Source organism: Leucoraja erinacea, chromosome 33 (assembly GCF_028641065.1).
Source record: "Leucoraja erinacea ecotype New England chromosome 33, Leri_hhj_1, whole genome shotgun sequence".
NCBI lineage: Eukaryota > Metazoa > Chordata > Chondrichthyes > Rajiformes > Rajidae > Leucoraja > Leucoraja erinaceus.
This window is the reverse complement of record NC_073409.1, coordinates 1,767,799-1,780,427: the sequence shown is the minus strand read 5'-3', so window position 1 is coordinate 1,780,427 and position 12,629 is coordinate 1,767,799. Positions and strand designations below refer to the sequence as shown.

The following is a 12,629-nucleotide window of genomic DNA, read 5'->3' as shown; positions in this document are numbered from 1 at the left end:
AGTGTCTATCTTCTTTTCCAATTAATGGTTATTGGACAATTCACTTGCACCTCATCAGCCCCACTCCTTATAAACCCAGGAGCCTTGGAGACGTGCATATTGTAGATCAATTCTGATATGTTTAAAAAAAAAAAATTAAATCCAGCTGCAGTTCTTAAAATTTGCTTTACGTCCAGGGTTGTGATATAATATGAGTCAATGAAGAAAACCAAAGACTCAAAGGTGGAGAGAACACTGCTCCTTGGTTCCTTGCTGTGTATGTTTGGGGTAGTTTGCCTGTTCACACTTGCCAATGAGTTTCACTTATAATAATACAGGTAATAATAATAGGTTTATTTATATAGCACATTTATAGTCAATTTTCATTGACCCCAAAGTGTTTTACATAATTTAAAAATCAGTTCCATACAAAGCATAAAGATGGGTTAACGAAATAATAAAATGCATAAACAGGACACAACATGTAACATAAACATCCACCATCCCGCTAACTGTCCTGGAAGGCACTTCCATGTGCCTGGGTCCTTCCCAATCTTCCCCCCCCCCCCCCCCCCAATTGGGAAAACCTAGTACAAAGTCCCCAATCAGTCCACACTGACTGGTACAAGGGAAGGACATATCCGAGATGCTTGTGAAAGGAACATAGGCAGGACACCCAAACGGGCACCTGTCAGAGGAACAGTTTCTTTCCGGCATGCTGTCACTTACTCTGACGTACATCTGTGACTGATCCATATCCCCTAATCCCCCCCCCCCCTATTATTAATCTTTCACAACGTTTGCTATGTGCTAAATAAAAATTTGTTGTCTCTGGACTGTACACTGACCATCCGAATGCTTGTCTGAAGAATGGAATCTGAAACGAACCTGTCCATTCCCTCCACAGATGCCTGGCCTGCTGGTGCCTGGCCTGCTGAGTTCCTCCAACACTTAGTGTTTTGTTCACAAATTCTGTCCTATTTTGATATAGATTAGACCATGACTCCTCATCAATTTACCAGATGAGTAGCAGAGATTTATGGATCTGGAGATTTATATTCTGGAAGATGATGGCTCTTAATGAAAGCTTCACATAGTCACACATTGAGGTTCACACAATGAGTCTCAGTTCTATGGAATGACCTTCTACTGATCTATTTGCAGCCAGAACCACATCAGTACTGCTGAACAAAATGAAAGAGCTCCTCAAAATGAATAGTTTTGGTTTCCTTTTCCTGGAATGCCATTGGGGTGCACCCTGTAATTTAGCATCTTGATTAATGTGTATCTGTGCTTTAGTTAGGCATACATTAAGCCAGCAACTAGTTTCACTGTCCTCCTGGTTAATTTTACTGTTTGTATGCCCTGTTGTCACCTTCTCCTCAGCCAACAATGAACCATTCTACATTTCCTTGATCAATGTCTGCTTTGATCTGTCGTTTTCACACCTTATCCTTCCATATCTCAAGTTTCCCTCTCCCTTGATTCTCGGTCTGAAATATCATATGCCTGACCCGCTGAGTTACATGTGACATGGGTGTCAGGGGTTATGGGGAGATGGCAGGAGAATGGGGTTAGGAGGGAAAGACTGATCATCCTTGGAGGAGTAGATTTGATGGGCCAAATGGCCTAAATCTGCTCCTATCATGAACTAAGCCAATGAATTGTTCCGAGAAGATGGCAAGAGCCTTCAGTGAGTAAACACTTCACTAGTGTGGTTAACAGATATGAGTTAGATGGCCAACATTGCCTTTAACGTATCTAGATCACCTCACATTCACTGAGTTCACTGAGAGGGGAAGGGCATTGAATGTGTCCCTGAATCTTTCCACAAAAGAAGTGCTTTACTGTTGCAATGATTTAGCTCCCATGACAAATAATTTGAGAGAGGCCAAAGTGGATTTCTTGGACAGAAATGCATTTCTAAAATCAGTTCACTTCACTGCTTCAAAGCTCCCCTTTCCAAGATTTTCTGTTCAAATTTCAAGCTTGGTTAATCACATGGACCTACAAATTCTTCTGCGCCTGCAAGCTGCACAGAACAGTTGGTGCTCCACGCACTAAAGACAACATTTCTCATGGGCCCGCTGGTGTAAAATCCTATTAGGCTTATTCCAAAATCATTAGTACCATAGTATCCATCTCGGACATTAGATGTGGTTACAGATGAATCAGAAAGCTGAAGAAAGGTCTTGACACGAAACATCACGTTGGGTTTCGGCCCGAAATGTTGCCTATTTCCTTCGCTCCATAGATGCTGCTGCACCCGCTGAGTTTCTCCAACACTTTTGTGTACCAGGCCATTCAATCATGGCTGATCTATGTTTGCCTCTCAACCCCATTCTCCTGCCTTCACCCCATAACCCATGGTATCCTTATTCTCATTGGCTACAAGTGGTTCTCCTTCTTTCCTTGCCATTTGCTGTCCAAAAACGATGTTATCATGTGTGCCGTTTATTGTCTTTTCCATGTCCACATTGTTTTGCCCTTTCTCATTTGTCTCAAATGGGCACGAGGTGTTCTGAAGGAAAAAATAATTTAAAGAGTTCACAAACAACAGAACTATTGTGTATTTAGAATTCTGACTCGTTCCTGAAAGTAGCAACGTTTGCAGTTTTCAAACCTGCTTTTCCACTTGCTGTGAAACATTTCTGTAGGGCTGTCATCCTTCACCACAACATGTCAGAGAAGACACAACGTGATTCCCAATGGGAATTTCTCGTTATTGTTGCTTTCGAAGAGGAGCATTTGATGGATGGTTGTTGAAGAGGTCCCAAAGGGTGAGGACATGGCAGGAACTGTTTCAACAAGGATAACAGCAACAGCCTGGAGTGAATGCTGAGGAAAACCCACTTCCAGCTCAAGGAGCGATCTGGCTTCTCTCAGACAGGCCATCTCCTCATGCCCTCCAAGTCTTCATTACTATTCAAAAGGTCATAAGTGATAGGAGCAGAGTTAGGCCTGCCTCTGTGGGCCGAAGGGCCTGTTTGGGTGCTGCATCATTAAAGTGTAAAGTCTAAAGGTGTAGTGGAAGGAGTAGTGGAACGCATATGTCAGTAGCATAAACCAAATTCTAAGTATTCATAAACCATAACTAAGTTTTCCTGAAACATATTACACTGAGACAATTACTGTACATAATTGTATCTTAATGGTACAAAAATGCCTGGGTACAAAAATGTTAGTTTCTGTATAATTTACCAAGCGTGGAAACAAATGATGTATAAAACGTTGTTTCAAATTTAATTGTCTAATTCGCAAGTAGACATGGCTCCATAGTTAATGAGGCATCGTTAGTATTTTAAATAATTCTAAACTTAAGCAACATTCAAATGTACAAAAGGATACCAAGTGCTGGAGTAACTGAGCGGGTCAGGCAGCATCTGTGGAGAACATGGATAGGTGACGTTTCACAGTGTGCTGGAGTAACTCAGGGGGTCAGGCAGCATCTGTGGAGAACATGGATAGGTGACGTTTCACAGAGTGCTAGAGTAACTCAGCGGGTCAGGCAGCATCTGTAGAGAACATGGATAGGAGACATTTCACAGAGTGCTGGAGTAACTCAGCGGGTCAGGCAGCATCTGTGGAGAACACGGATAGGTGACGTTTCACAGAGTGCTGGAGTAACTCAGCGGGTCAGGCAGCATCTCTGGAGAACATGGATGGGTGATGTTTCAGGTCAGGACCCTTCTTCGAATGTACAATATAATGTATCAAAATCTATCCTGCACTATTTTGCCAGAAACATTAACCAGCATATGTTAACCATATCTTGAAGGAACTATATTCAAGGTCATTGAAAGTGCCTCTTATAGTATCACACATAATTTCAGGGCAGCTATATGTACCTACAACAACAGATTAGTTAAAGCTAGCAAAGTAGAAAATATAGAGCTATAATTTGTCACACAGCTCTTGTTTGCTCAGAGGACCAATAACACAGTGAATAGCAGATCTTTAATTTTGTTTTTGATTGGAAAGTGGTTTGTACTATAGATATTAATTAGGAGTTATAACGACAGAATGTAAGATAAGCACTGTCTGTCGCCAGTGTTATGGGGGCTGTCATTTTTTACTCTGACCATGCATTTTAAAAACATAGATAATAGGTGCAGGAGTAGGCCATTCGACCCTTCGAGCCAGCACAGCTATTCAATATGATCATGGCTAATCATCCATAATCAGTACCCTGTTCCTGCTTTCTCCCCATATCCCTTGATTCCATTAGCCCTAGGAGCTAAATCTAACTATCTCTTGAAAACATCCTGCATCTAGCCTGTCCAATTCCTTAAGAATGTTATATTTTTTATAAAATTATATATTTTTGTAATGGAATCTGCTATTGTTGACAATTGTTCTATTTCCCTCACCCACATTAATAGAAGTAGCAAGGGACAACATAAATACAAGTTTCACATAGGCTGCTTTTAGCAGTAATTTATACGTGAAATAGAAACATGAGGTTAGAATTAGGAGATGAAAATAAAATAAGAATTGAATTATATCTGCACCCATTGGCCCAAATAACCCTTGAACTTTAACCTCATTCCACTTAAAAACTATAATTGGCTCCAAGATTCTGTGCACAATACCAGATGGGACTGATTAGCATTTTCCATAAATATTGTTTCTGGAAAGACAGGAAAAGCAATTATTGATCATCATGATTGTGAGAAAATATCGGTAAAATTATGCAGAATTTCATCACAAATCTATTTTTTAATCTTTCAAATAATGGAGATAGACTTATTTTAATTGTCTCTTTGCCCGTTTCCCTCTATCTCTGACACTGGGATTTCTGACAGCAAATTCCTTAATGCTACAGAGGACGGTTTTATTTGGTATTCCTTCTTTCTCTCCTTCGCTCCCTCGTCTCCTCCTCTGCATCTGTCTTTCTCTCTCTCCCCTTCCACGTCTCTGCATCTCTCTCTCTCTCACCCCCCCCCCCCCTTCTCTCTCTCTCTCTCTCTCTCTCTCTCTCTCTCTCTCTCTCTCTCTCTCTCTCTCTCTCTCTCTCTCTCTCTCTCTCTCTCTCTCTCTCTCTCTCTCTCTCTCTCTCTCTCTCTCTCTCTCTCTCTCTCTCTCTCCCTCCCTCTCACCTCTGTCTCTCTCTCTGTCTCTCTCTCCCCTCCTTCTCTGCATCTATCTCTCTCAGGCACAGCATTTCCGCTCAGAGAAATTCCTGTATGCTCTAGAGAATGGTGACTGCATTGTGTTTTATTGTCTTACCATCTCTCTGAGAACACTTTCTCACAAAGATATTCCTTTATGTTCTTAAGAATGATGATAGGTTACAATCTATTGTTTCTCTCCCCATTTCTCAATACCACTGCCACAGATTTTTCTCACAAAGAACTTCACTAATAATGCTCTAGAAAATAATGATAGAATGTACTTTATTATCTGTTTTACTCATTGCGATTCTACACACTCTCACAAAGAAATGCATTTCTGCTCCAGAGAATTGTGAGGGAATTGATTTTAGAATCTCTCTCTCCGCTTTTACATTCTATCTATGCATGTCTTACATTCTATCTATGCATGTCTTCCAATTTCTCTCTCCCTCTCTCTCTCTCTCTCTCTCTTTCCATAACTCTCTATTTATAGTGTATATGTTTAACCTTTGCAACAAGAGAGAGAGAGAGAGGGAGAGAGAGAGAGGGAGAGGGAGAGAGAGGGAGAGAGAGAGAGAGAGAGAGAGAGAGAGAGAGAGAGGGGAGAGAGAGGGGGAGAGGGGGGAGAGAGAGAGGGGGGAGGGGGGGGAGAGAGGGGGGAGAGAGAGAGGGGAGAGATGGGGAGAGGGTGAGAGAGAGAGAGAGAGAGAGAGAGAGAGAGAGAGAGAGAGAGAGAGAGAGAGAGAGAGAGAGAGAGAGAGAGAGAGAGAGAGAGCTCTTTCAAAGAACAACAAAGTAAATCATGCAGCTTTGTGTGTGCGCCAGAGATTTCTGTGCCACGCCTGAGTTAAAACCTCCCCCATAAATATGACGTTCCAATCTTTCAGTAAATACATTTGTTGCCATTATCGGTAAACATCGTATTGTTCTATTAATGAGCAATTTTCCTTTTCATTGATTCTATTAGCAAAGAAACAGAGAGTGTTTTATGAACACATGTTCCTGCCTCCTCAGAATGCAATGGTAGATGGACCTTGAAACTCTGACCTGTGATCATTGACATTTACCCACAGAATTAAAGGGTGGTCTTTTACAAAGGAGGTGAGGAGGAACTTCTTTAGTCAGAGGGCAGTTAATCCATGGAACTCATTGCCACAGAGGGCTGTGGAGGCCAAGTCTGTGGATATTTTTAATGCAGAGATAGACAAATTCTTGATTAGAACGGGTATCAAGGGTCATGGGGAGAAGGCAGGAAGATGGCAGAGAAGGAGGCAGGAAGAAGGCAGGAAGATGGGATTAGGAGGCAGAGATCAGCCATGATTGAATGGCGGAGTAGACTAGATGGGCCGAATGGCCCAATTCTACCCCTGTAACTTGTGAACTTGTGAATCTACAGTGGCTACATCAAGGTTCACTGTGTTCCCCAGCATGTGGTGTTGGAGGATGGAGTATACCAGTCGGCATCATATGGTTGTAAGAAGGTCCTTGTACTGAAACACCAGCAGGTTTCAGGCAGATACCAGAGCATCTTTCACCAAGTTTAGACTAGACTTTACTTTAGACTATACTATACAGTCGGCCCGTACACTAACCTACACACACTAGGGAAGATTTTACAACTTACCAAAGCAAATTAAACTGCATGTCTTTGGAACGTGGAAGGAAATCAGTGCATTAATCGATAATGTTATATTATTAATGTTTAATGTTTTATGTGTCATTCTTAATTGTCATGTTGTCACTTGTGAGCAGAGCACCAAGGCAAATTCCTTGTATGTGAACATACTTGGCCAACTTATTCATTCATTCATCCGGAGAAAACCCACGTGGTCACAGGGAGAACGTACAAACTTCATACAGAGAGCACCCGTGGTCAGGATCGAACCCTGGTCCCTGGCGGCAGCAGCTCCACTGCTGTACCACCGTGCCGTTCCTTGCATCACTGTACTGTCCTATCCACAGTTGTTAATCTTCTGGCAGCACTGGGCTCAGGGTGAGCTCCTGAGAAATGCCTGCATCACACAGCTGTCTGGAAGAAACTCAACAAACATGGCAACCTCCTTCAGGACCGTCTTGGCAAAAATTAATTCCAGAGAAAGGTAGTTGACCATCTCCTTCCCACCACTGTAACCGTGTGGTAATGGTACTGGTTCATTATTCTCAGGTATCAAGGCAAATAAAAAGCCTCTGTTTGCGTGCTATCCAGCCAAATCCAGTCTAATTCCAGATACAATCAGGATGCTTTCTGTTTCCCACTAATTGATCAGGTAGCTTTACATGGGTCTGTGTGAAGCTGTTATATCCAACTGATAATTCACTTAGTAAATTCAGTTTTAGAGGGGTGGGATGGCATGGTGGCGCAGCGATAGAGTTGCTGCCTTACAGTGCCAGGGACCCTGGTTCGATCCTGACTATGGGTGCTGTCTATATGGAGTTTGTATGTTCTCCCTGTGACCTGCATGGGTTTTCTCCAGGTGCTCTGGTATCCTCCCACATTCCAAAGACGTGCAGGTTTGTAGGTTAATTGGCTTCTGTCAGTTGCCGCCAGTGTACAGGATAGAACTAGTGTATGGGGTGACCGTTGGTCAGTTTGGACTCGCTGGGGCCTGTTTCTTCGCTGTATTTCTGAACTAAACTAAAGCGAATGAGCCCATTACATAGTCTGAAGAAGGGTTTCGGCCCGAAACGTTGCCTATTTCCTTCGCTCCATAGATGCTGCTGCACCCGCTGAGTTTCTCCAGCTTTTCTGTGTAACCACATATTCTGACATGCTGGACCAAGCCAAGTAAGAATGTGTCCATCCCCTAGTCCTGTGCAGACAGTCATATCCCAGAGCAGGGCAAGGCTACCAGCAACCATCCTGGAGTGTTGAGTACAGATCTGACCTGGGTGGATTATAAACTGCAGAGCAGAGCTGGTGAAGACCTTGAACTTACTGTGGCCAGACTGACAATTCCCATGCAGTGTTAACAAAATAAAACCACCAGCATGATCAAGGGTGAGTCTCACCCAGGTCGCTCCCTCTTCTCCCCTCTCCCATCAGGCAAGAGATACAGAAGTGTGAAAACGCACACCTCCAGATTCAGGGACTGTTTCTTCCCACCTGTTATCAGGCGATTGAGCTATCCCATCAACAACTAGAGAGCAGTCCTGAGCTGCTATCTATCTTATTGGAGACCCTCGGGCTATCTTTAATTGCACTTTATCTTGGACTAAACGTTACTCACTTTATCATTTATGTGTACACTGTGGACGGCTCGATTGTAATCATGTATTATCTTTCTGCTGACTGGGTAGCACGCAACAAAAGCTTTTCACTGCACCTCGGTACACGTGACAATAAACTAAACTAAAGTGAATTAAACTAAACTAAAAACAGCTGCCAAGTACGTTTTCGAGAGACGTCAACAGGCTATATATGACATTTTTACATGCTTCACAGCAAGAGCTAGTGAAAAGTAGTAGAAATTGAATCAATTTGGTCAAAGAAAATGACGGACGAAAAGCAAGAACTAAAATTCCTTCATAATATCTAAAAAGTCAACAGATTCATTTAAATGGAGGAAAATAATAGAGAGGGAATTGAGGGAAAATCGTTGAAGGCTAGAACAAATTGCTGGGAGTGATAGGGACGTACAATAATGTGTCACTTTACAAGAGTATAAACAAATGTTAAGACCAGAAGTGGTGGGAGAGTGGAAGAATGGGAAAAAAGAGTTGCTGGCGACGTTTTGGCAAAAAACGTAACTATGTTTATGTAAACTGGATCCAGAAGGGATAGAGCTGAAACTGGTGATTGTGACGAGCTAAAAAGAGGAAGAGAGGAGAAGGGGCCAGAGAAGGGGATCCAGTGAACTGGTGGAGGATTGAGAGAGTCAAAGGCTGAGACATGGAACAAAGAACCAAAACTGAAGGCCACAGATAAAAACACAGATTAAGGAGGATTTTTGAACAGCAGCTACTCTACAACATTTTAATTGAAGTAAATCATTTTATTACAATATATCAAGCAATGTGATTATTGAGCATATTTCAACATATTGTGATGCATAGTTTGTTTTTGGTCAGTTAGTAATATGCATTACATTTGCTTCTCTTAATTTTTTTAAAAAGCAGGCGGCACGGTGGCGCAGCAGTAGAGTTACTGCCTTACAGCGCCAGGGAACCGGGTTCGATCCTGACTATGGGTGCTGTCAGTATGGAGTTTGCATGTTCTCCCTATGGGACTTCGCTTTCCAGTCTTTGACTAAATAAACCTGTTTAACAATTCACACACAAGCAAAAATCTTATATTTTGTTGAATGATGAGAGGCATAGATAGGGTAGACAGTCAGAACCTTTTCCCCAGGAACCCAATTCCCAGGATTTAAATATCATAGACTAGAGGGTATAGGTTTAAGGTGAGAGAGGGAAAGTCAAAAGGAGATGTGAGGGGCAACATTGTTACACGGAGAGTGGTGGGTGTCTGGAACGCACTGGCAGGGGTGGAGGTGGAGGCAGATATGATTGAGGTATGTAAGAGGCTTTTTGATAGGCAATGAATATTCAGGAAATGGACGGATATGGATTGTGGCAGCCATCACAGATGAGTTTAGACCAGCTTGGCATCCTGTTGAGAGCAGACATTGTAGGTCACAGGGCCAGTTCCAGTGCTGTACTGTTCTATGTTCCATGTTTAGGACTACCTCATGTGTAACCAAATCCTCATATGTCTATGTCATCTGATAGAAATCTCAAATTAATTTCATCATAAAGTGAAACACACTCAAGGGCAGCAATGACGTAACGCATATCTCACATATATATTTACGCTATGAATAAATGTACCAGAACAGTGGTTGTTTATCCACTATATAATTATTTATACTGCTTGACCCAAGGATTGCCTATATTTAGATATGTATAAACATTTAAATTAATTACTCAATAGAGTGCATGATATCTGCTGGAGGCTGGGGTTTGGAGCACTGATATGTTTTCTATATTAATTTCTTAGCATGACTGCAGGACATAACCTTGTGGAGTGAATAACTGGTGATCAAGGTAGGATTCGTGTAAATAGGTGCTTGGTGGTCAGTACCACCTCAGACGGCCGAAGGACCTGTTTCCATGCTGCATGATTCCATACTTTGAAATTCTGAAGAGGACTGAAAGGTCCAATATGACAATGAGCCAGACATAAGCGGATTGCAGATGTAGAGGGGCAAAGAGGCGGCAATAAAACGGATGCCATTCAATGAAGAGGGTGGTGAAATTACACATTTGGAAGGAAACTGAGGTGGCTTAATGCAAGTTAAGTGGCACAGTAACTAGTGCTTATAGTGATTAACATATACATATGTTCTGGCAAAGGTACATCTTGACTTAAGTATCCCGGCATTATAAATAGGGTAGACACAAATGCTGGAGTAACTCAGCGGGTCAGGCAGCATCACTGGAGAGAAAGAATAGGTTACGTTTTGAGTCAAGGCTTTTCTGACAAAGGGTCTCAACCCTAAACATCACCCATTCCTTCTGTCCAGAGATGCCGCGCCATTCCTCCAGCACTTTGTGTCTGGCTTCGGTATAAACCAGCATCTGCAGTTCCTTTCTACACTATTGAACCTGGGACTTTCTTTACAAAGTGAGTGATTAGGATTTTAATTCAAATATTAAAAAAACCCAACCTCTTCTAGCTTTCACTTTTACTTTAGTCAGTCGAAAAAAAGGCCCCGCCACAAAACGTCGTCTATCCATTTTCTCCAGAGATGCTGCCTAACCCGGTGAGCTACTCCAGTACTTTGTGTCTTTTTTTAGTTGTAAACCAGCACCTGCAGTTCCTCATGTCTATCTTTAAAAAAAAGTGTTGGAAGGAACTGCAGATTCTGGTTTACACCGAAGATAGACACAAAATGCTGTAGTAACTCAACGGGACAGGAAAAGGAATAGGTGACATTTTGGGTCGAGACCCTTCGGAAAACTGTTAAAAGTAATGTGTTGACAAAGTATAAAGGGTTAAACTATGTTCACAAGGAGGCTGGTCGGTAATCACAATGAAGCTAATTTCCAAATAAGAAATTGCAGGAAGGAAATGGGAAGATATGGTTTCACTCAGCAAATTTGGATACTGAATTAGTGGGATACCCAAAATAGTGCAGCAGTAGATAAAATAAGAAGTGAATTACAATGTGCAAGGGGGTGGAATGCTAAGAGTGAAGGAGGAAATGTCCTTCTGTGCTGTGCGATTCGACAGGATCGAAAGTTTGAGTGTGTTTCTGATGAATGCACTCATGCCTTGGGCAGTAAATGGGAGTGGGCCCTCACACAAGGACGATAGACACAAAATGCTGGAGTAACTCAGCGGGTCAGGCAGCATGTCTGGAGAGAAGGAATGGGTGACGTTTCTTCTGCAAGGTCAGTATGGGAATGGGAGGGGGAGTTAAAGTGTCTGACAACTGGGAGATCATGGAGGAGAAATCAGACTTCCCCTCCCATTACCATACAGGCCTTTCTTTAGTCTGAAGAAGGATCTTGACCCAAAACGTCACCCATTCCTTCTCTCCAGAGGGCCTGTCCTGAGAGTTATTCCAGCATTTTGTGATTTCCCTGACTTCCAGTAACCCTTGCTTTCCCTCTCTCTCTCTCTCCCCCTCCCCCTCCCCCTCCCCACTCTCATTCTCCAACCAGTTCTGATGTCCTGCCACAGAAGGTAGTTGAGGCCAGTTCATTGGCTATATTTAAGAGGGAGTTAGATGTGGCCCTTGTGGCTAAAGGGATCAGGGGGTATGGAGAGAAGGCAGGTACAGGATACTGAATTGGATGATCAGCCATGATCATATTGAATGGCGGTGCAGGCTCGAAGGGCCGAATGGCCTACTCTTGCCCCTATTTTCTATGTTTCTATGTCCTCCTGACTAATTTTGCTGATTGTATGCCTCGTTGTTACTTCAGCCAACAATGAACCATTCTTCATTTCCTTGACCATTGTCTGTTTTGATCTGTGATTTTCACACCTTACCCTTCCTTATCTCTAATTCCCCCCATCTCCCCCCCCCCGACTCTCACTGAAGAAGGGTCTCGACCCGAAACGTTACCCAATCCTTCTCTCCAGAGATTCTGCCTGTCCCGCTAAGTTACTCTAGTTTTTAGTGTGTAAACCAGCATCTGCAGTTCTTACACATCTTTCTGTGTATGGAGAGAAGGCAGGTACGGGATACTGAGTTGGATGATCAGCCATGATCATATTGAATGGCGGTGCTGGCTCGAAGGGCCGAATGGCCTACTCCTGCACCTAATTTCTATGTTTTCTATGTTTTCTGCTCCATTGTCCAGAGACTGCATTTCGTTGTCTCTGTACTGTCCACTGACAATGACAATTAAAGTTGAATCTAAATCTGAAATATCCTCAAGGTATGTATGCCTACTTTGATGGAAGTTCTCCTCCTCTCTCTCCAAGGGGAGTTGTGCAGAGTCTGGAGAGGGATCTCGACTGGAAAAGTCACCCATGGCTCTTTCTCCAGAGATGCTGCCTTGCTGCCCTGGTCCCACTGAGTTCCT

At 42.8% G+C, this 12,629-nt stretch overlaps 1 protein-coding gene across 1 annotated transcript in view; it reads left to right on the top strand.

The window, feature by feature from the left end:
- Positions 1-8,929: 8,929 nt before the first annotated feature.
- The window catches only part of znf710a (zinc finger protein 710a), a 31,845-nt gene continuing 28,145 nt past the window's right edge, over positions 8,930-12,629 (top strand). The window contains exon 1 of the mRNA XM_055661022.1: positions 8,930-9,075. The gene's annotated coding sequence lies outside the window, so the exon portion shown is untranslated. The remainder of the gene's footprint in view (positions 9,076-12,629) is intronic.